Source organism: Podarcis vaucheri, assembly GCF_965113315.1.
Source record: "Podarcis vaucheri genome assembly, chromosome: 1".
NCBI classification, from domain to species: domain Eukaryota; kingdom Metazoa; phylum Chordata; class Lepidosauria; order Squamata; family Lacertidae; genus Podarcis; species Podarcis vaucheri.
In genome coordinates, this window is record NC_138759.1 from 72,434,267 (window position 1) to 72,458,330 (window position 24,064).

The window sequence follows — 24,064 nt, forward strand, 5'->3', positions numbered from 1 at the left end:
TTCATAGCAGAATACATGTACGCGTGAACTAACTTTCACAGAAAGAGCATTTAGAGAACTGCTGCCAATGGTAGTGACAAGAGACAAAGTCCTAGACCTTATTGACAAATTTGGAAAATGACAACTCACTTTAGCCACCATTGGCATGTCGGCCCTGGAAGGTTCCCCATGAGAGGATGCAGCTCAGAGGCTGAAAAAAAGGTTCTGCACACCTGTATAAGACAGATTCTTAAAGTCCCTTCATTGTCTTCTCATCCTATTGTGCATCATACATCACCACCCGTTTGCCATTCAGCATTGTTGCAGACATATAACATTATATATTACGACTATCACTGAATGATCTATCTTAAGTAATGCAATAAATTACTTAGAGTCAGGCAAATGAGGTGAACACTGTTAAATGGCAATGCACAAGTTACCAATTTCCCATCTTGTGTACATAATAACAGAGGTTTATTTGAATGTACACTTCTGCATCTGCACCTTCCTGGTGATGGCCTTTTCACTCCAGCTCCCCTGAATTAAGTTAAGTATGCAAGCGTGGTGGTCAGATTTCCAAAAGTCATAATCAACTAGCAGCTCCTGTTCTTAAATATCTTTGCACATACTTAAGTGCTCCAACTGGAAATCCAGGGGGCTGAACCTCTTTGAGAGTCTGGTCCAAACATTCCTTGTAAAACCTATTCAGTTGGAAGGCAGAAAAATATGCATTAAATGGAACATTACCAAAGAAAATCTCATTGTGAAAGTTAAAATGAGGGTAGGGAAAGGAGTCACTTGCAGTATCTTACAATTATGAATTCCCTCTGCGATTTTATTATAGGTATCTGTTAAAATATATTATGAGGCAAATTACCAAAGGCAGTGTAGTGTGTTACAATTACATTACAATGTGTGCTACAGAGGGAAGCCATTTCAGTACCTGTAGTAGTGTGAAACCAAACCAATTTTATGACAAATGAAGTTGTAGTGTTGTCAGAAATAATGAGAGAAACAAAGGATATTTAAACACAAAAACCCGCCTCTAACATCAATTAAATTTCAATGTCTTGTGGATTTATGTCAGACCCCGAACGCTAATTTGAAGGGATTCTTTTGGTTAAATAATAGACTTGTTGAAAAGAAATGAAGGAAATCTGGTTATAATAGGACAAGTGTTAGTCTGCCACTACTGTATTTATTTATGGATTGAAAAAAATAAACCTAATCAAGTTTTAAACCCACATCTCAGGTAACTGGAGATGATGCCCCAGTCACACAACAACTAATAGAGCTGTCAACAGCTTTGTCTTCATAGTATTAATGCTACAAACCCATTCCTGGCTGCACAATCACACCGTTCTCTGCATAGTCTTTGGCTTTGTCAGCCATCTTAGACCAATGGTTCCCATAGGATGACTTGGGCCACGAAGGAGACCCAGCAGGTGCGAGTTGAATTGTGACCATTCTCAGTTTGCTGATGGGACCAGGAAGTAGAATATCAATTTATCTACCCGATGCAATCAGCACATAAGAAAAGCTCTGCTGGATCAAGCCAAAGCCCCATGTCATTCTGGCATTCTGTACTCACAGTGATTAATCAGATGTCCATTGGAAGCTCACAAGTGGGGCCTGAGTGTAGCAGCACTCTCCCGCTCACAATGCCCAGCAACTCATCACTAGGGGCAGGGCCGTCTTAAGCATATGCAGCGCTGTGGTACAAAAATCCGTCCGGCGCCCCCCCCATTTCCCAGAGTTCTCGACCTTTTCCCAAGCCTCTGCGGGGTTCATTCTCCTTCCATGGAGGCTTGGGAAGGAAGCTGCATGCCCACCAGCCATATAGTTGGCGGGGCACAGCTGGTGGGCATGCAGGGAAAGGGGAGGCCGCTGGCAAAGGCGTGCAGCTTCCCCAGTCGTTGGGGCACCCCTGAGAGACCAGCGCCCTGGCGCAATGCGCCAGTAAGCCCAATAGGAAAGACGGCTCTGGCTAGGGGCATACTGTCTGTGACAAGAGAGCCCTGATGGCTAGTGACCATCTTACCTTCCATGAATTTGTCTCATCCTCTTTTAAAGCCATCTTTAGGCTATAGTTTAACTATGGAGTCTGTGAAGTACTATCTTTTGTCTGTCCTGAATCTTGCAGCATTTGTCTTCATTGGACGTCCCCAAGTTCTAGTATCATGGAAGAGGGAGAAGATCTCCTCTCTATGCACCGTCTCCCCACCATGATAGACATCTCTATCTTGCCTCCTCTTGCTCACCTTTCCTCTAGCTAAAAAGCCCTGAATGCTGTAAACTTTCCTTATAGGGGAGCTGCTCCAACTCCTTGATTGTTTTGTTTTCGCTTTTCTGAACTCTTTCCAGTTCTACAATATCCATTCTAATTCAACATTTGCAGTGGAGCAGTATCTTGCACTGCCACTGGGGGGCAGCAGGCTAGATTAGTGGGTGCAGGGCAGGTAGCACTGGCCCTTCAACTCTATCATCCAGCAGAGGTGAATGGCTACAAGGCTCAGGGGGAATATCTGGAGGGTCTATCACAACTGCCCCCACATGTACCCACTACCTGAGGCACTACCTCACTCTGTTAATGAAAGATTTTCATGTCAGATTGCCCATGCTAGGGCTCCAGGCTGTTTGAATCTTACAGTCATACCTTGGTTGTCCAATGCCTTGGTACTTGGACATTTTGGTTGTTGAATGCCACAAACCAAGAATGTTCCGGTTTGCGAACGTTTTTTGGAAGCCGGACGTCCGATGTGGCTTCCGCAGCTTCCAGTTGAGTGCAGGAAGCTCCTGCAGCCAATCGGAAGCCACACCTTGGTTTTTGAACCATTTCAGGAGTCGAACGGACTCCCAGAATGGATTAAGTTTGACAACCAAGGTACGACTGTATTTGTTTTCTGAAAGGTGGGGTCTCATATCACATGCTGTGTCAGCAATGGTACTTTCTCAACCCTCTGGAGCAGATTTGGAAAAGGCAGGGTCTACACTCAGGAGAAGAGGGAAAGGAAATCCCATTGTGCTGGTGGAAGTTCATTCCAACAGCAGATAGACACCATTGGATGTCACCAAAAATCTTCACATACTCCCCACTCATGACCAAAGTTCAGGAGGAACAGAGCAGTCTAAAATACCACTCCATCAGAAGAGTAGCCATTCTAGGCCTCTCAAGGGCCTTCAGTGAACCTCTCACACGAAAGGATTCATGAAATGTGGTGAAAAGAAACATCTTCTCCACAAAGCATCTTGTGAGCCGCCATGTGTTCTCTCTCTTTTTCTTTGTCTTTTATTCACAAGTTTCTCTTTCTGCTTCTCCTCTTCACAACAATGCACCATAATTTGGCACGGTTGTTTTACATGCTTCAGGAACAGCCTGGCAATATGAGTAGCACGGACGCCGGAGATCAGGATTTAGTCCCACTGGCAGCACTCTGTGGAAAAGGTTCCCTGCCACCTGCCTGTACCATGTCCCCCTCAGTCTCATCAACATGAATATCCTCCACATTAAAAAAGAAAATAAAAGAAATTAATGGCATAAAAGCAATACAACTTCCACCTATGAAGGACATTTTTTTTGCTATCAGTACAGACAAAGAACCAAAATTTGGAAGCTTTTGAAGGGAACTGGGTCTGAACTTCTGAGTAAATGAGAAAGTATTGAAAAGCCCTGTGTTTGTGAGCTCCTCTGAGGTAACTTTCCGCTTTGAGAGAATATTTCACAAGACATTTTATTCTTTCGAAGATGCCAAAAATTGCAAGACTTGGCACTTTAACAAAACAGAAAAACGAAAATACATAATCTTCTTAACTAGTCAGTCTTTGAGCCCAGCATCACATTGTTGCCATATAATAAAAAGGATTGCTTTGCAGTAATTTGGGCAGTTAAGAATTCTGTGCATGCTCAAAATCATGACATTTCAAGGACAATAAAGTTGGCTGGCTGTTAGCCATTGGCTGTACAGAGTGGGGGGGAAAACCTGTTTTGTCAGCTGGTTATTCAGACAGCATTATAAAACAAGTTTCCAAACAGCCAGCCACTCTTTTTATTTCCCTAGTATGTTACTCCAAAAAATATGTACATATATTTTTAATTCAGCATCTTTATGGGGGCTTATTTAACAAATGTCAAACCCATATGCAAAATTCCTCAGCACAATATGGTGTTCAACTGTTCTTCTTTGTGTATGTTCAACAGAAACAATGGATGCAGAACAGATATACTTTCAGAAGCAAAACACTATTCCTGGTTAAAGTGAAATTTTAATAAGCACGGATCAAGTTTATAAAATAATAATAATAAAGTGATGTGATTAGAGCTGTTTCCAAGCCAGCAAACACAAGTATACTTGAAAGAGTTCTGTTTTGTAAGTCCTGTTTCCGCACAACCTTCAATTCTGTGGTACCAACTGCTCTGGCATGGCTTCTTCTGCATTGATCAATAATCTCAGAAGCCCAGACTCACACAGCAGGAGATACCATGCTGTGGTTAAGGATCTGAAATTGCCTCCACAATTACTTTGGGATGACACCACAGAATGAACTCCTTCCATGTGATCATCATGGGTATCCATGTTCAAGCTGCATGGGAAGGAATCAACCTGCAGTGGCTCCATCAGGCTGAATGGGACCCAAGTTTATCTTCAAGGTAAGTTAACCCAGATAAGTTAATAGCCTTCAACCATTCTATTCCGTTTACAGTTTGGTAAGATGGTAGTTTTTCTCTACCCTGCCCTATATCAGTGCATGTATATAGATGAAATGGAGTGTTCAAGAGAAACTCTGTGCAGATAGCATCCCCAACTCCATATGTTCAAAATCCAACTCTCAACAGACTTATGCATATACTGTCGGTCTGAAGCATACATGTAAGCTACACTGCAAAAAATGAAACATGTGGTTCACATACAGGGAATACGCCATTCATGTGTTTGCATGTGGGTCCCTGTGTAAATGGGAAAATCAGATTAGGTCCAGCGGGTGCAATCCCAGTCCTTTCCTCTACTCATTCATTTTGCACACTCAGTGCCAGTCTGCATGGGAACCGAGATGAGGTATTCCAGACTGATTACTGCAAAGTTTAAGAGTGTGGTTTTGTATACATGTCAGTCACATTGAGAACAAGATTCTGGACCTGATTCAGGAGGCTCACCTTATATGGCACATTTTCCCTCTCCATCTGAAGCCTTGCTTGTTGCATGCGGAGCCCTGTGGCCTTTGCCATCTCTTAGCCAATTAAGAGATCTGCTTCTGGAGAAGCCCGAAACCTTCCTTTGCATCTTTGTCTATAGTTCTGGAATGGTTTGGAGACAATGTCTTGATGACTTGCTAGGACAGGCTGCAGTGGCGTAGCGTGGGGGGTGCAGGGGGGCCCGGCCGCACCGGGCGCAACATCTGGGGGTTAGGGTTAGGGGGCGCAAATCCACGGGTTAGGGGGCACAAATCCACGGGTTAGGGGCGCAAATCCACGGGTTACGGGGCGCAAATTACCTGCCTTGCCCCGGGTGCTGACAACCCACGCTACGCCACTGACAGGCTGTCCTTCTGGAGGATGGTATATTCAGGGGCAATGTGTGCTTAGCTCCAGGATGGGGAACCTGCGATCCTCTGGAAGTTGAGAATAACCAAGTGGCCGCCGAGACCATATAACACTGGTCCTGAAAGACCTGCATTGGCTCCCAGTACGTTTCCAAGCACAATTTAAAGTGTTGGTGCTGACCTTTAAAGCCCTAAATGGCCTTGACTCAGTATACCTGAAGGAGCATCTCCACCCTCATCGTTCAGCCTGAACACTGAGGTCCAGCTCCAAGGGCCTTCTGGCTGTTCCCTCACTGCGAGAAGTGCGGTTACAGGGAACCAGGCAGAGGGCCTTCTCGGTAGTGGCACCCACCCTGTGGAACACCCTCCCATCAGATGTCAAGGAAATAAACAACAATATGACTTTTAGAAGACATCTGAAGGCAACCCTGTTTAGGGAAGTTTTTAATGTTTGATGTTTTATCGTTGTTGTTGTTGTTGTTGTTGTTGTTGTTGTTAATTCTGTTTGGAGCCACCCAGAGTGGCTGGGGAAACCCAGCGAGATGGGCAGAGTATAAATATTACAGTGGTGCCTCGCAAGACGAAAAGAATCCATTCTGTGATTCTCTTCGTCTAGCAGTTTTTTCGTCTTGCGAAGCAAGCCCATTGACAGATTAGCGGATTAGCGCTATTAGCAGCTTTTAGCGGCTTATCGGATCAGCTGATAAGCGGCTTAGCGGCTTAGAAAAAAGGGGGGGAGAAGGAAAAAACCCCCGCAGGAACTCGCAAGACCTTTTCGTCTTGCGAAGCAAGCCCGTAGGAAATTCGTTTTGCGAAGCACCTCCAAAACGGAAAACTCTTTTGTCTAGCGAGTTTTCTGTCTTGCGAGGCATTCGTCTTGCGGGGCACCACTGTATTATTATTATTATTATTATTATTATTATTATTATTATTATTACTACTACTACTACTACTACTACTACTACTACTACCACTTGAAGGCTGTTGCCCCCACCATCTTCTGTCCACGTGCGCCCAGGCCTAGCATTTGAAGGAGAGAAAGGAGGCTGGATCAGAATGGTGTTTTATTACCTCTCAGTCCCCTGAGGGGTGTGGGAGGGGGTGCTATTTTTGAACTAGGGCATGCAGTCTTTTTCTTAATTAAATTTCAGAGTGCCTGAATGAATAGCAGAGACCGGATTAAATAATAGACACTCGTTATCCTGTTTCATAATGCGGCCTTCTTTGAAGTCAACAGGGTCTCATCGACACAATGGCTAATTGCACTCTTGCCTCTTTTTACATGTGGGCAGCGTTGGCCGGGGTGGGGGGTGGGGGCTGTGTTTTGCCAGACAGTAAGTGCGGCTGCAAAGCAAATAAATACAGGTGAGCAAATTTTGTCCAAAAGAGTTTGGCCTTTCTCGAGCTTGAAGGTTAATAGATTACAAAATGATTGCAGCAAAAATTGAAGCCTGTCTATTGGGAGGCTTGTTTTTTTGTCTTTCCCTACAAGCAGTCAACTGACAGTCATGCCTTCACTTCTCATTTCAAGGAGGCAACCGACTTCATTGACTTGATTTTCCACATAACCGTCGATCCCTTATGGTTCTTGTTGACTAGGTTTTATAAAAATGAAAGTTATCAGCAGTAAACTTGACCCTGCTGATCCTTGAAATTTATTTATTTATTTGTGGAAGGGGCAGACAGTCAAGGGAAATTAAACTGAAGCAGCTGATGTTTCGTCTAATAATACAGCACCAATATAAAAAAAAGAAAGAGAGAGAAGAAAATCTGAAGGGCAGTCTAACAGCACACTTTCAAACTGTAAAGAAGGCCTCCTGCCTTTTAATAGGAAAGACTTTGGGTTGCCAGGGCAAAGAAAGTTTTCCCAGCCATTTGGAGGAAGCAAAGAGGAAGAAGCAACTTGAAACAAAGACATCTTATTTCCTGGTCTAACCATGCAATCTTTTACATGCCTACTCAGAAGTAAATCCCACTGAGTTGTAATGAGATTCATTCCCGCCTAAGAAAGTGTTGGATTGCAGCCTAAGCTATATATAATTCATAGTTATTTTGCCTGTATTTTACTTGCTTTAAATTTAGTGTCCCAAATCTGGATTTATTTTGGACATGGCAGACCCTCCAAGTGTCCCTCTTTTCCAGGGACGTCCCTGATTTAGAGAAGCTGTCCTGGTTTCTGATTTGATCCCAGAAAGTCCCACTTTTCCTTAGGATGTCCCTATTTTCACTGGAGGAATGTTGGACTGTATGGAGTTATCCGACCCCCGAGCCATCTGAAGGCAAATCCTGTATAGGGAAGGTTTTTAAAATGTTTAATGTTTTATTGTGTTTTTATATATGTTGGAAGCTGCCCAGAGTGGCTGGGGCAACCCAGTAAGATGTAAATAGTAAAGTTATCATTATGGAATGGGATGTCCCTATTTTCATTGGAGAAATGTTGGAGGGTATGACATGGAAGTAAACTGGAGCTTTGCCACAAGAATTGCTTGGGTCCGGGATATGACTGTGTACATGATTCATTACAAAGATATTCAGAAGCAAAAATGATGGAATCAGCTTTCATTTCATTACAGGTTTAGGGGGCTGCTGTAAGGACAATAGGAGACACCTGTCAGTGATGCACGTTTTGCATCTGATTGGACCCTGATGGAACTATAATATTCAACAAAGAAAGCTGCTGTATTTACCGAGTCCATCTAGCTCAATAATGTCTACACGGACTGGCAGTAGATCTCCAAGATCTCTAATAGGAGTGAGTGGTTCCTTTTTCATCTCTACCAGAGACGCCAGGGAATAAACCTTGGATCTTCTTCATGGAAAACATATGTAGAGTCACTGAGCAGGGACCTTACATGTATGATGGAATATAAACATCTCTCATCTCAACAAGGAGATGAAATTATTCTTGTGGGCAAGACAGGTTGTAGCAAAAAAATAATAATGGAAGGGTGTCAGGCGTCAGGGAATCTGATCCCAACGTGGCAGGCTGCCAGGGACAGATGGACAAGAAAAGCTCTTACCAAAGTCTTTTATTCAGTATTCACAGAGAGAGGCTTACAAAGGCAGCCTCTTGCAGCAATCACATTGTTCTGAGTAATCTCCACTCCCTTTCCCTTCTCAATCGTCAACAGCACCACCTCTGTTACGGTGGCTGGTTAAGGCCAATTGCCTCTTAGCACTTTGCTCTCCTACTTTCACTGCTCGCCAGGTTCTGGGAGAAGGAGGGTCTGGAATGCTTTCTAGTGATAACGTGTCAGCCAGCTGCTCTGGCTCTGCTTTTCCCCTCCCCTCCCCCCTCCCCTTCTCCCATTATTTCCCAGCTTTGCCCCTCATCTATCTCTGAGCTGTGACCTTCTGCAAACCACTGTTGCAAATCTATACTGCCTTTCTCTTCTGTGTGAGGTTCAGGGGGGGCAGTCTCCACCACACCTCCTCAGTCCAGTCCCTGACATTGGGGCAGCTTTGTTTAAAAGTGTTATTGCCTTACAACATTCAGCAACATCAACAGGCAAAAAACAAAAACCAGGCACACATGGACTTTGATTTCCACTGACCCGCCAGACATTTCCTCTTCAAGAAATCACCTTTTCAGAATTCCTAGCAGTGACCATGAGAGGTGAGTCCAGAAACCTAGACACTGAGAAAGGCCTATGCCCAGTCCAGTTTGGGCTTATGTGCTTCAGACTCAGAATGCATACACACCATACATTTAAAGCACATTTAAAGCATGTGCCTTTGTCCAATGAATCCTGGGAACTGTAGCTCTGTGAAGGGGTCTCCTAACCACCCATAGGATTTTTAATGAGTCAGTGTTCCCAGGATTCTTCAGGGGAAGTCATGTGCTTTATATGTGCTTTTAAATTTATCTAGCCAGAAGGATAGGGATCATCTATCGTCTTCATGTACATGTTCCATCAAATAAACTGACATCTCTGGGAGATAAGGAAACTGTCTTTTAGGAAAGAAATCAGGGGGGCAGGATTGGAAAAAGTAGGAAAGGTATAGCAGCAGGCCTCTTTGAAACCCATCACATGCTTTGAGGACACCCTTAGGGGACACCTAAAAATGGAATGTAAAGTTATTAACTGTTGCTCGTGCACAAATAGAGAAGCGGTCAATGACGCCATTTGAGCAGAGCTTTGCTCTGTGCGCTGCACTGTCTTCAGACCTGCACCCATCCCACGAATGCAACTATAGGCCTAGTATGAAGATGGGCAGTTGCAGTCATGATTTCATGAGAGAAATGTGTGGAGGATCTACCAACAAATGCTAGCTTCCCTACTTCCCTATTTATCTTGTGGCTTAGAATTTCAACCTGCATGCAATTATGCATTAGTTCTTAATTGCTCATTGACCCTCAGTTACTATAAACTTCCTGTAAATTAATTACATTAGAAGATCCCATGGTGGGAGGGGAGCTGCCACTGCAGAATGATTCGATAATGATTTGTACGGCTTATGATCCCATTACACAAGCGAACTATTCTCTTCATTCAAGAGCAACATCAGCATATGAGGATCGCTGAGGCAAGCAGGGATGAGGGGAGGAAGCAAAAGCCCACGTGCAACCAAAGGAAGCTTCCTAAAATCTGGAAGCACAGAGTTACAATGGCTTGCTCCCATCTTACTAGCAAATTCCAGAAGGTACCGCTGTCTACTGCTCATATACAGTGGTACCTCAGGTTAAGTACTTAATTCGTTCCAGAGGTCCGTACTTAACCTGAAACTGTTCTTAACCTGAAGCACCACTTTAGCTAATGGGGCCTCCTGCTGCCGCCACGATGCCAGAGCACGATTTCTGTTCTCATCCTGAAGCAAAGTTCTTAACCTGAAGCACTATTTCTGAGTTAGCGGAGTCTGTAACCTGAAGCATATGTAACCTGAAGCGTATGTAACCCGAGGTACCAGTGTATTTATATATATATTTATTTTTTTAATTAGATTTATATACCACCCCCACATCATAAGATCCCGGGGCAGTTCACAGAATAAAAACAAGCGAATAAATGAAATGAAATAGCATGTCTTTCTACATGTCCATTACTATAATACATGTCCTTCATGCTATTTTACATCTAATGAAACTACTGGGAATGGTCACTCAGGGGTTTGGGATGTGTTCGTTGGGGTAGCCAGCATGGTGACCTCCAAATGTCACTGGTTACTGGTCAGGGATGATGGCAGGTGTAGTCCTTCAATATTTGAAGGGCTTTCCTTGATGTAGATGATACCCAGTGCCTTTTTTCTGGGGGGGACACAGGGGTACTCATACCCCTAAACATTTTGTGCATCTAAGTTTGGCCTCATTGAGGGGTAGTATTTCAGTATGAGTAGGAAAATGAGAGTACCCCTAAACATTTTTTGGGGGGGGGAAGCACTGATGATACCCAGCTCTTCTTTTAACCTAACCTAGCTGTAGCTGTGAATACCTTCTGAAGAGTTTGGAGGCAGTCATGGGCTACATAGTAGGCTCATAATCTTATGCTTAGGACAATATGGAGGCTGGGAATCCATCTCAGCTTGTATGTGGGGTTTGGCCTGTATTTGATGGGAATTGCTTTCCCTCTTAAAAGACCAGTGGCACACTCTGGGCACTCAAATTTCAGGGGTGCCTTATGCGATACTACCCTACCCCCCCCGCTTTGTTCTACAGCATTGTTTTGGTGCCCCCTGCAGGGCAGCGTCCAGGGTGACCACACCAGTTGTGCCACCCTAAAACCGCCTCTTCTGGTGGCTAGGGGCACAGTTGCATGAAGTGTGTTTCATTACTTTGGCTTGTTGCACAGATGCTCGCCTTCCAGAAGAAGATTATATTGCCTCATTTATCCACGTTTTCATATCATCTGCGCTTAATTGTTGCAATGCATTACACTGAGGACGGAAACTGTCTGGAAACTTCAGCTGGTTCAGAATACAGCCACTCAGCTGTTAAACTGGCCGTCACAGTGTAGAACGTTATTTCTCTTAAAAAAAACCTTTTGTTTATTTCAAAGTGACCTGCCAGGGAATGGGAATATGTAAAGTAAAAGCCACCCTCAACTTATTTCCTCTGTCGTAATAGCAGAAATATGTTGTTAAGTAGTGGTTCATCTCCAGCAATGACTTCACTATAAACCTCTGGAATGTAATGCATTTGTAGGGGTGTGTGTGTGTGTGTGTGAGAGAGAGAGAGAGAGCTGGGGGGGGGGTTGAGGAGAAAAAGAGATAGGGTAATAAGAAAGGTTTAGGAGTTTTGTGCAGTATTGTACAGTTCATAAATCCACACCTTGAACAGTCAGAAAAGACGGAAGTATCACAGCTCTTGTAAATCACTCTGCTCAAGAGTTCAATAGATTAACTCTCCAGTCATCCCAGGTCTTTTAAAGGGCTTTTTCTCTTTTTATTATCCAATTAGCTCTACATGTTAATAAGAAATTTTCTTTCTTATAAAACTGTGCAAATTTCTTTCCGTGCCTGGGGTGATATAAATAGACCTTTTCACATATAATTTCAGTGCCCCGGGACTGATTTGTGGGTATATATTGCTGCTTGGGAACATTATAATTTACAGGTGATTGTTTGGAGGAGTTCAAATTACCAGCACTCATATATATGGATATATAAATAAAAAAATGAAGCTCCTCAAGAGATTCTGCACAAACAGTTTTCTTGGACAGGAAAAGAGTTCTCAATAAAAACGTGTATATATATGTATAGGTATACACACACACACCTCTGCATAAAGTATTGATAGATTATTTCAGCCCTTCATTTCTATTTCAGCATTTCTGAACCATTTCCTCTAACATTTTATCTCTCCCCCCCCCCTGCTCCCATCATCATATAAATCCTCATATATCTCAGTCCCTATGGAATCAGGCCATTCCACAGTTTGAAAAGGGGAAACCGAATCTAGGCTAAAGAACCCGGGTTTGTCAGTGGGGTTTGATTACTTACTGCAAAACTGACTGTAAGAAGAAAAGATCGGTGTGCGGATCAATCCGAAACCCTGATCTTCCTTGCTGGATAGAGAAAATGCGTCCCTCCGCTCAGCCCTGCCCAGTTCCACCAGCAGGAACTGCATCAGCACCAGCAGGAAAGCCATGTCAGAGAACCCCAATGTACCCAGGCAAATAGCGGATTGAAGCAATCACCAGCAGTATTATTGATGTTTCATATAAGGTAAAGGGACCCCTGACCATTAGGTCCAGTCGTGGCCGACTCTGGGGTTGCGGTGCTCATCTCGCTTTATTGGCCGAAGGAGCCAGCGTACAGCTTCCGGGTCATGTGGCCAGCATGAACCAGATTTCCTACTCTAGACCTTCCCAGTTCTCATAGCAGTTGATTTACTATCTTTCTGCCCTAAAAAGCAGCTACTCCAAGTTGCAATTTCAAGTTTATGTAGTAAAATACAACCCAGGTGTTCCATGGAACAAACCTGTGGAACAACGAGAGACTAGGGTAGCAGAGATTTTGAGGTAGTTACGAGTCGCACGGTGTTGAATAAAACTTGCACCACGCTTCGATGGGCATAGTTTTCTGCGGTAGAACATTAGAAGCTGTCAGCCAGTGACACACTGGAGCTGGTGAACCAGAGCAGCGCACGGAAATGGCGTTTACCTTCCCGCCGGAGCGGTACCTATTTATCTACTTGCACTTTGAGGTGCTTTTGAGCTGCTAGGTTGGCAGGAGCAGGGACCGAGCAACGGGAGCTCACCCCGTCGTGGGGATTCGAACTGCCAACCTTCTGATCGGCAAGTCCTTGGCTCTGTGGTTTAACCCACAGCACCACCCGTGTCCCTGATGTTTCATATATTGGAGATTTAATTTATGTTTTCAATATTGCATATTGTTGTAAGCAGCTTTGAGACCTACATGGTGGGGGGAAAGGAGGAATACGTGTTCAAATAAATAAACGGTAAATAAGTATCCTCGCTGGCAATAGTGGGAATCCCACCAAGTGGGGCATCTGAGGAGGCTGGAGGGATCCCGGCCAGCACTGATTTGTAGTAGCCATGATGGCTAGGCTCTGCCTTCACAGTGGGAGAGAGCAATGGTTCTGAATGCCAGTTGCCAGCAGCAGGAGGAAGGAAGAAGAAGAAGAAGAAGAAGAAGAAGAAGAGTTTGGATTTGATATCCCACCTTTCACTCCCTTTAAGGAGTCTCAAAGCGGCTAACATTCTCCTTTCCCTCCCTTCCCCACAACAAACACTCTGTGAGGTGAGTGGGGCTGAGAGACTTCAGGGAAGTGTGACTAGCCCAAGGTCACCCAGCAGCTGCATGTGGAGGAGCGGAGACGCGAAGCCGGTTCCCCAGATTACGAGACTACCGCTCTTAACCACTACACCACACTGGAAAAGGGCTGTTGTGCTCAGGTCCTATTTGCAGGTTTCCCACAGGCATCTGGTTGGTCACTGTGAGAACAGAATGTTGGACAAGATGGGCCTTTGGCCTGATCCATTGGGCCCCTTCTTATGTTCTTGTGCAGGGGTCAGCAAACTTTTTCAGCAGGGGGCCGGTCCACTGTCCCTCAGACCTTGTGGGGAGCCAGACTATTTTGGGGGGGGGGAATGAATGAATTCCTATGCCCCACAAATAAGCCAGAGATGCATTTTAAATAAAAGCACACATTCTACTCATGTAAAAACACGCTGATTCCTGGACCGTCTGCAGGCCAGATTGAGAAGGTGATTGGGCCGGATCTGGCCCCCAGGCCTTAGTTTGCCTACCCATGTTCTTGTGCATGTTGAGTTAGCCCTGCTGTTGTCAAGGGGCCTGATCCAAGCTTCTTTGCTGTACCAGCCTTGGTGGCGACACAGTAAAGAGGCAGTTTTTCCTTCCCCGTCTTTCCTCCCTGGCAGTGAGGCTGTAGATGCAGAGCTGCCAGCAAGGGCTGTAGTTTAAGGATCTGGGAATAACTAATCGAATGACGCCTTCCAAAGGAATTAGTTTCACTAGGTGTCAAAAGAAAAAGGAGACAACTCCGTAGGAACCTGATATTTCAGAAAGGACTGAGAGCACCAACTCGAACAAGTCAGTAGGGCTACACCAGCCAGTATTTGCTTACCTCTTCTGCCTCCTTCCTTGTCCTTGAGAAATGAATTCAAAAGTTTTAAAACTGAAATAACTCGGGGAAATTAAGCAGCTTATTCAAATCTCAGCAGCTTATTTTGATAGCTCCATTTGGGGTATTTGACTGCAACATTTGTTGTGTTTTAGTACAGAAAGCTACACACGTTCATACACCTGCCAGATGTAACTGATTTGTGTAGTGTAGCACTACACTACTATGGTTTATAATCCTGCTAGCTGTTATGCTTCCTGATATGGCAATTTTAAGATTATTGGAATTCGTACTTTAATTGTAGCTTTCAAACTGTGCAATTTGTGTTAACCAACTTTTAACAGGCTACTCAAAAAAAAAAAGGTGAGATCTATCTTTACATACAGAGAGACAGACACCCAGGTTTTGAGGTTGAACGAGATGGCTTTTTTTTTCTTTCTTTCTTTAAAATTAACACAATCTATATGCCAGAGAAAGAGTTATCTATTTGAAAGGAATATTTCTGAAGTGAGATTACCTGATCCATGAACCATTAATAAAGCTCAATTCAATATATGCATTCCCTGGGAGTCAGAGGTAGATTTATTGCTTTTATTGCCTGCACAATCTCTTGTGACAAACAGAAAGAAATTCTGAGATTGCTGAGCCTGTTTTACCTAGGAGTGGTGAGCAGAGAGGAAACTGCATGGGCTCTTGTATATCATTGATCTCCTGGTCACCAAATAATGATTCAGATTCACAGAGAGATCCGTAAAAGTCTGTGGTTTATTACTGTCTTGTATCTCTATATTAACCACCTCATTATCATCCCAAATGGAATATAAATCTAGCAGTATCCAGTTGCTTTAATCTGCACGCTAGCTCCTCCGCCATCTTTATCCTGTAAATCTTAGCCCTACATAAAGTGAACAAGTGTACAATTACCAGGTTCTTGAATAGAAGACAATTACAGGAGATATATTTCTTTTGCTCGGGGGGACAAGGTACACACAGTTTCATATTTCTTAATAATACTTCCTTGCTTGTACAATGTTCCTCAGTCCTATTGACACAATTGATCAGGAGAGGCTGCTAGATTGCAGAAGGGGTTCAGAGTTAAACCACACTAATAATCTTCCTTCATTCCTGTTTTACAGAGAGGGCCGGGACTCTCTTATCCAAACCCATCTGCGGAATAGCACTCACTATGCAAACCTCTGTCAGCTATAGCAGCTTGTTATCCAAACTCTCCACCCCACCAAATGATCCTTAAACTAGAATGGGGACCCTGTGATCCTCCAGATGTTGGACTATCGCTTCCATTATCCCTGACCTGTTAATGTGCAGGCTGGGACTGATGGGAGCTGGAGTACAACACCATCTGAATGGCCCAAGGTATCCCAAGCTGTGTGTATAACTTGTCCTGTTTGCATTACAATATATCCCAGAGTAAGAAGGCAGAAAGAGCCCTGCTGATCTGATTTACAGTCCATCTAACGCAGCATCCTCTTTCCAGCTGTGGTCAGCTGGGAGGTTTGCAAGCAGGGGGTGAAAGCAACAGCCCTCCTCTGTCATAGAGATACAGCATCTGATATTGAAGCATATACTACCTATGAGGTGTATAAGGTGTTAGGGGAGCGGTAGTACCTCTGCTGGGGGACACATCATGCTCATTCTGGGATAGCTTGCCCACCTTTGGTCCCCACCCTGCATTCATTTCTCACCTGTGGCTCCTAGAAGCTGACAGCAGGTGACAGCAATCGCACCCCAGGAATGCCTTTGACTGGCCAGCTAAACCAGGTGAGGGTAGTCGATGGGACTCAAACCCTCAGTGAGTCAGGGACTTTCCCTGCATGCAAAGACAGGTTCTGCTGGATTGAGGGGATGAAGACTAATAGTTGGCTCAACGATCAAGAAGACAGTTTCTGCACATGCTGAAGAAAGAAATGAGGGGCAGATGGGGCCCATCAACCTGGGAAGGTAGCCCATCTATCAGAATAAAAATTCTGATCCTAAACCTCCCCTGCTTTGTGGGATATCTTCAGGAGAAGAAAAGGCTAAGAAGTAAGCCCTACACAAATCTGGAGTGGAGTTGGTTAGATGGCACATTGATTGCTTCCTTCTGGCAACTCCTGCAGTCAAGCTGGTGCCAAATGTATTGCTCTGTTTTCCTTTGGGATCACATTAGGGAAGCTGAGAGTGGGGCCTTGTCATCTGGGTAGCCCGGACCTCCATACACTCCATTTTGTACCACAAAATTCAGAGCGCTTCAAAATTCAAAGAATAAACATGTTCCAATTTGTACATTAGGCCAGGGGATACCAATCAGGTGCCTTCACACCAGAATGAATAGACATTGAATCCCTCAAGCATTGTTTGTGGCAAGTGCCACAACAAACCTGAGGTCTTTCTAGATTCTTGCATACCTATGGCTTCAGACATATCTGAGTAATGTGGGTCAGTTACTGGCAGCAGTGTGAGGCTCCAATCTATTGCACTAATCCTACTGTAGTTGTAGGCAAGTACTAGAGCACAGTTGTACTCATTTGCATGGAAGGTAGACTTTGGCATGCCGATTTCACTTGCTTAATTAGGTGCATGTCTTTCAAATAGTGGAGGTTTCTACCTTGCAGGCCAGGGAAGGTGCATCCTTGCCAAGTCATACAATGTAACCTCAGAACGGCTCTGACTAGGCTTCCCCCCCCCCCCCGACCTTATGAATGCTATTGACCCAAAACACGGAGTGAGCTAACAGCTCCTCCAGAGGTAATGAGGAAATAAGGCATCATTCCTCAGGTGAGAAGACCTATATTGCATTTTTACAGTTTCGTGCTACGTAATTTATGAGACACCCCTCAAAGTAGCCTTATACTTCAGTGTCTAGAAGAACCCAATTCTCTTTATGATCTGCCTGCTGGCACCTGGCAGAAAGGTTTAATAAAATTCTATAAGTCATGATGGGTAAAACACGGCGTAATTAAAATGCATTTGACAAAACAATAAAAAGAGCTTATGCTTCAAAATATAAGACCCTAGCATAACACTCAATCCCATCTGGCACAACTTAGATCCTCCCCTGTATTTCAGGGGAAGCACACCAAAATAACTTGAGCTGAAGATGTGGTCCATGAAGTCATATCATTCAGGAGACTAGCGAGTTTATTCCATTATAAATCCAGTCAGTCTATGCTTTGGATACAGTAGCCAACACGTTCTGATTGTTTTTGACGGTAATTTTCTTGAATGGCCTCCTTTCCTCATATTTTTCCTTTCTGCTCAAAAAAGAGCTCATTATGTAACTTCTCCAAAGTGTTTTGGCTGAGCCAATTCAAATCTGATGCAGCCTTAATTTAAAAAATAAAATAAAATAAAAAATAAATCTTCCTGTTTGCCCCCTAAATGAAATGTGCTGCGTTTCTCTTCCCATGAATGCTAATTACTGAACAATTCCTGTTTGAACAGGAGCTTTGTTCCTCATTTCCCTTTTACCCATCCACTCAGTGTTTGTATCATTACAATCTGATGCCATGGAAATTACTCTAACATTACAGGCAGAGAATAATGAATCTATTGCTTGAAATGGTGAAGAGAGGAGATAGATTGTAAAAAGGAAAGGTCTGGCTTGAATAATGATACTCCTATACTGAAAAAGAGAAAAGAGCACGATGATGATCTTGAAATTACAGGAAACATGAATATAATTCTATATATAAATATTAGGCTGAAATGTCCTTTTTAGGCAAAGAGGGTTTTTTTAAAAAAAAAAAAAAACAACAAGAACCATGCACTCTCAAATAGAAAAGGAAGAGAATGCGGGCTGAAATTTATTCTCCAATCCTCAGACACTACAGGCTTTGTCTTTTCAGTAAGCTACTTATACAAAAGAAGAAAAAGAAATGGTGATTCTCGTGATATTTAAGCGGCATTACCAATTTCCCAGAATAAGACCAATTAATATCTTCTCTCACACACCTTTAAAAATAGGCCTTTATTCCAATGAGAGCTGAGCTGAAATTTCTTAGGAGACAGACTTTGAGAACATTTCTGAGATATTGCACCAGTAGCTTCCTATTTTGCCTCAGGATGAATTTGTTACCAAAAGAAAAAGACCATTGGAACAGTAAATAGCTTCACCTTGTGTTTATCTGGAAGACATCCTGAAAATAGAGAAAACTATGCAGCTATATATTGCTTTGTTTGCTGCGGTGCAGGCTTTCAAGATGTTTGCCCAAATGAAGCAGTGCTTGCACAAGTGACATTTGGTCCAACTTGGGATGAGTTGTGAACCACTGTCTCTAGTTGTGTGACTTGCTATTTCATTCACCCAAGCTCTTGTAGAGCCAAATAGTCCCTTGAGACTGAGGCAACAGAAGTGGTAGGGATGCTTTTTCAGTTTGGGGCTGATTGGGCTGTGCCCTCCAAAAAAGTAAACAAACCCAGAACAAGAGCCTTCTCTCTCTCCATTCTCCCATATAAACATCAGTTCTGACTATCAGTCCTCTCTCCACCCCCCTCTGGAGTCCATTTTCAGTTTGTGCTGGCCAATCAGCTGCAAGTCAGACACATGTATCCAATCAGAATTACTGTGTGAGGGGTGGGCGGGGGCTTCACTGGAGAGTATCTCACAGAGTTGGCAGTACAGCTGAAAAGACCCTGCCTGCCATGCTCACCTTTGGCAGGTGGATACAGGGTAGGACCTCTGATGCTGAACAGAGAGAACAGGAAGGCACAGGTAGGAGAAGGTTAGACCCTTGGGTACCTGAGTCCCAAACCATTTAATGCTTTAAAGCAAGGGTAAGGTGCCCCCAGGTCTTTATTTATTTACAAAAATACTTGTACAGTGGTACCTCAGGTTAAGAACTTAATTCGTTCTGGAGGTCCGTTCTTAACCTGAAACCTGAGGTACCACTTTAGCTAATGGGGCCTCCCACTGCCGCCACACGATTTCTGTTCTCATCCTGAAGCAAAGTTCTTAACCTGAGGTAATATTTCTGGGTTAGCAGTCTGTAACCTGAAGCGTCTGTAACCTGAAGCGTCTGTAACCAGAGGTACCACTGTATAACATTATCAAAGTGGTTTACAACAGCCAAACATACAATAAAAACCATGTAAAATGTTTAAAGCTAGAGATCAAGTAACTGCAGAAATATGCCTTCTCCATTGCCGGAATAAGAGGTGTGGCATGGAAAAGTTTTCGGCAGCCATTTAAAAGCCCAAACAGAAGGTGTCTGTGGTTGTGGTTAGACTCCCAGCAATCATCAGCACCAGCTGGCATGGTAAGTAGCCAGAGATGGTGGTCAGTAGCATCTTGAGGACCATTTCTGCTTTGGAGGAAGAATCAGCACTTTGAAATGAGCCTGGAAACCAGCAGAATTGTTTACTAGGCTGCTGCAGCTCAGCACTAGAAAGTGGAGAGATATTCTCACCGCTCTGTGCCAAGTGGCCACGTGGATAGGGGCCCTCGCTGCTGGTAGCAGCCTGAGAAAGAAAACAAGAAAATGCTTCTCATGCTGTTATACTACTTCGAGGATTAGTTTGCAAAAGACAGATATTTTCAAAAAGCAGGTCTATGACAAAGCAGTGGGTGAATGGGACTGGCTGCGGCTAAAATTCCAATCAACAGAGTGTGTGCTTTCTGTTTGGAGAATTGTTTGAAGTGGCTGTTTTCTACGAAAACTTCTTTGAATTAATTTTCGTCATTTATTCTGATTACCCCCCCTTTTTTTGGAAAGAAAATGATAATGCAATATTTCATAATTGTGGACATTTGGATGCCATGGTGATGTTCAATATAGAGATTAGCAATAAATAGATTATGCAGACTAGTTACCTTTGCCAAAAACACTGCTCTGATTTATGGCTCCATCTCTAACACTAAGAAACAACACATTTCCTAGGTTTATGAACCCTCTGAACCAATCTTACATACATTGATCTTTTTGAGTTCATATGTTTTATTTCATTCGTGTTCAATTCAAGAGGATTTACTGAGGATGGTGGATACGTAATCTATAGCTGAGGGCAAAGAGGAAGAAGCCATGGAATATTTATTTCAGGGATCAGCAATATGGTGCCCTGCAGATGTTATTGGACTGCAATTCCCATCAGTCTCAGCCTGCATGACTAGTGGTCAGGCATGAAGCAGCTTAGCCACATCATCGGACTATTACAATTGAAACGGAGAAACGTTAGAGGGTAGAGATCTTATACACACCATGACCCAAGTAAGGAATGTTATGGTGAGGAGCGGAAGTAGCAGCTACTTCCTGCTTTGTCTCATGCCATGAAAGGCTAGGCAACCCGGCCTGTTCATTTCTCATTTACGTAGGGCTATTTAAAACTGCTTTACAGTTCATAATCTAAAAGACTATTATTGTTATTATTATTATCCCTTTACACATGGGGTGGGGCGCGGGTGGCGCTGTGGTCTAAACCACTAAGCCTCTTGGGCTTGCCAATCAGAAGGTCGACAGTTCGAATCCCCGCAACAGGGTGAGCTCCCGTTGCTCGGTCCCAGCTCCTGCCAACCTAGCAGCTCGAAAGCACCTCAAAGTGCAAGTAGATAAATAGGTACCGCTCCGGCGGGAAGATAAACGGCGTTTCCGTGCACTGCTCTGGTTCGCCAGAAGCAGCTTAGTCATGCTGGCCACATGACCCGGAAGCTGTACGCCGGCTCCCTTGGCCAGTAAGGTGAGATGAGTGCCGCAACCCCAGAGTCATCCGTGACTGGACTTAACTGTCAGGGGTCCCTTTACCTTTACCTTTACACATGGGGTACTAAAGCAAGCAAGGCTAGCAAAATGGCAGGACTCGATTCCCAATCTCCCAATCCAAGTTCACTCACATCCTAAGCTGGGTTGTTTTTGTTTTTTTTGTTTTTTTATGGTATTACATCCCCACATTATAAGAGCATAGGCCAGAGTTTACCATCATAGTTACCTTTGGTGCATTGTGCTGCTTCAAAGTGATTGCATTTCTATGCTGTTTTCCCTTTCAGATGAAAAGCATTTGAGGAAGAGGCTCACAAGTTTTATGGCCAAGGTACACAAGAAGCAAATTAAAATTCCATAAATATATTTTCTTGTGGAAATTTACACATCCTGTATTCCTCGGGTATCTAATTAGAAACTGGGAAGAAAATAGCCCTGGAAAGAATAGACATTTTGTTCAAATAATTTTAAAAATTGAGCTAAATAATGGCCATTTTATACAGCACACAATATAATTGTTCTTCTTGTATTGGGGAGTAGTTATAAATTATCTAGTATCCCAGTTGGCCTGGTTGCCATGCAGAGCTCCAAACAATTGTGAGTTGAGTTCCTGGCCACGTAAATCCAAGGTTTTCTGACAGCTAGACTGTTACTGTAGCTACTAACTAACCCTCTGCATAAAGAGAGAGGGGGGAAATGGGAATCGCCATGAAAGAATGGGCATTTATCTAAGTGCTGACATTGAAACATTGTGAATAACTCTCAGAATCATTTGTATTATTATGAGTAAAAAATATAATTACTGTAATCAGCCTTGAGTCTGAGGCAATGTTGTTTAAAAAATGGGAGAGAGGGGGAATCCGGAACTGAACAAACGAAAATGAAGCTTGATAATAGAAAAACCTTGAATTCCACTTCATTTATCACACTAATGGATGTCAAGATGACCTCAATCAAACATTTTGTTTTCCAGTTTTCAACAAAAAGGCTTTCCCTTTTTTTTTCCTGAGGGGGGAAAAACTTATTTAAATTGTTTCTTTATAAAATGATCCTAGCAATTATATTACAGTAGAAGGTCAATTCCATTATTGGATTATTAAATGAAGGATGGGAGCTAATAGAAATTTGGGGAGGGATATTGATCACTACTCCCGTGTATTTTGCGATGTAAAGTGAGAAATCTAAATGAGCATATACTGTTCACAAGAGAAGCAAGTCGTCTGCATTTGTTGAGCTGGCATAATCTATAACCAGAGACAGGGTCTTATCAAATTGTGGCACCTGTTTATAGAATTGTCTCCCCGGAGAAGTCCCCCTGGCACCAACATTGTTATTTTTATTGTCCCCAAGCAACTGCTTTGCATGCAAAAGGTCTCCAGTTCAATTCCCATCATCTCTAGCTAGGACTGGGAATGCCCTCTGCCTGAAACTCTGAAGTTCCACAATACTGAACAAGATGGACCAAGGGCCTGACTTAATATGGCGTCCTCCAATATTCCTATATATCCTTAATTAAGCAAATTGCTTGTTAGTGGCTGAGGATATCTCCTCAGTAGGAGCTAGTGGTTGAGCTATGGAATGTGAGGGCCACTTCAGGAAGGTAACTTCCCATCCCCAGCTGTGGGCAAGTGGTCTTAAGAGTCTCTGTATGAAAGAGGCTGCATATGGTGAGACAGGGAACAGATTCTTTCCCTACCCATCCCAGTAGTTTTCAATTAAGCCTTGGCGACTTGGCTTAATTGAGGTAAAGGTGAGATTTGAAAACAGAAGTGTGGGATGAGCAGAGAACACAAAATAAAGGAGGAGGACTATGGTCAGGTAGACATTGTGAGAGAATAAACTGAGCAGTAACAGCATCATTGGAGAAATGGGTTTAAGGATAGTAGTTGATCCACAGTAGAGATAAGGGTGAGATAGGCAAGTCCTCAACTCTTCAGTCCAAGAGCAGAGATCAGGAGCAGCCTCCTCTCACCCTGCCCTCTCACAGGAGATGACCACACCGAGGTGTCACTGGGGAGAGTTCCCTACCATTAGGCAGAGTGAAGTAATTGCCACAACCAACTGGTTTGTGAGTGTCATAGACTAACAGCACATTGCTGGTTAGTTATGGCAGCTCTGACCTGTCTTGTTGTTTAGTTATGGAAGTTTGCTGCTCTGCTTCAGGCAGTGAAATGTCTTGGGCTTAACCATAGAGGCCCACCCCAAACTTCTCTTCTCTTCACTGCAGCTTTTGAAGAGACAAAAAGAGAGCTTGTTATGAGATCCAAAGGCACCCTGGGATATAGGCACATCTCAGGAAGGATATGGTGGGGAGGCAGTGGGTCTGTTGCATGATTGCTTCTGCCTATGTTTTACTTGAATAATATCATAAGTCTCAGTGACTCTTCCCCAAAAGGAAGCCAAATCCTAGTAGTACTGGCCCTAGAATTTCTCACATTCAGAGAAGCGAGAAGCACATAACAGTATTTTTGCATATTTGAAAGCCAGTGTTCCTGAGCTGTGAACCTCAAAGTCTCCCTGTTCAAATCTTGTTACAGGTAGGTAGCCGTGTAGGTCTGCCGTAGTCGAAACAAAATAAATACCTCAGATACCTGAGGTATCTGAAGAAGTGTGCATGCACACAAAAGCTCATACCAATAACCAACTTAGTTGGTCTCTAAGGTGCTAAGGAATTTTTTTGTTGTTGTTGTTCAAATCTTGTTTGTGCGAAATTTCAGGCGGTTGCCTCAAGCAAGCCACTATTCTAGGGGAACACTGTTGCCTTTTCCCCAAGTCAGATCACTGCTCCATCTAGCTCAGTAACTGACAGTGG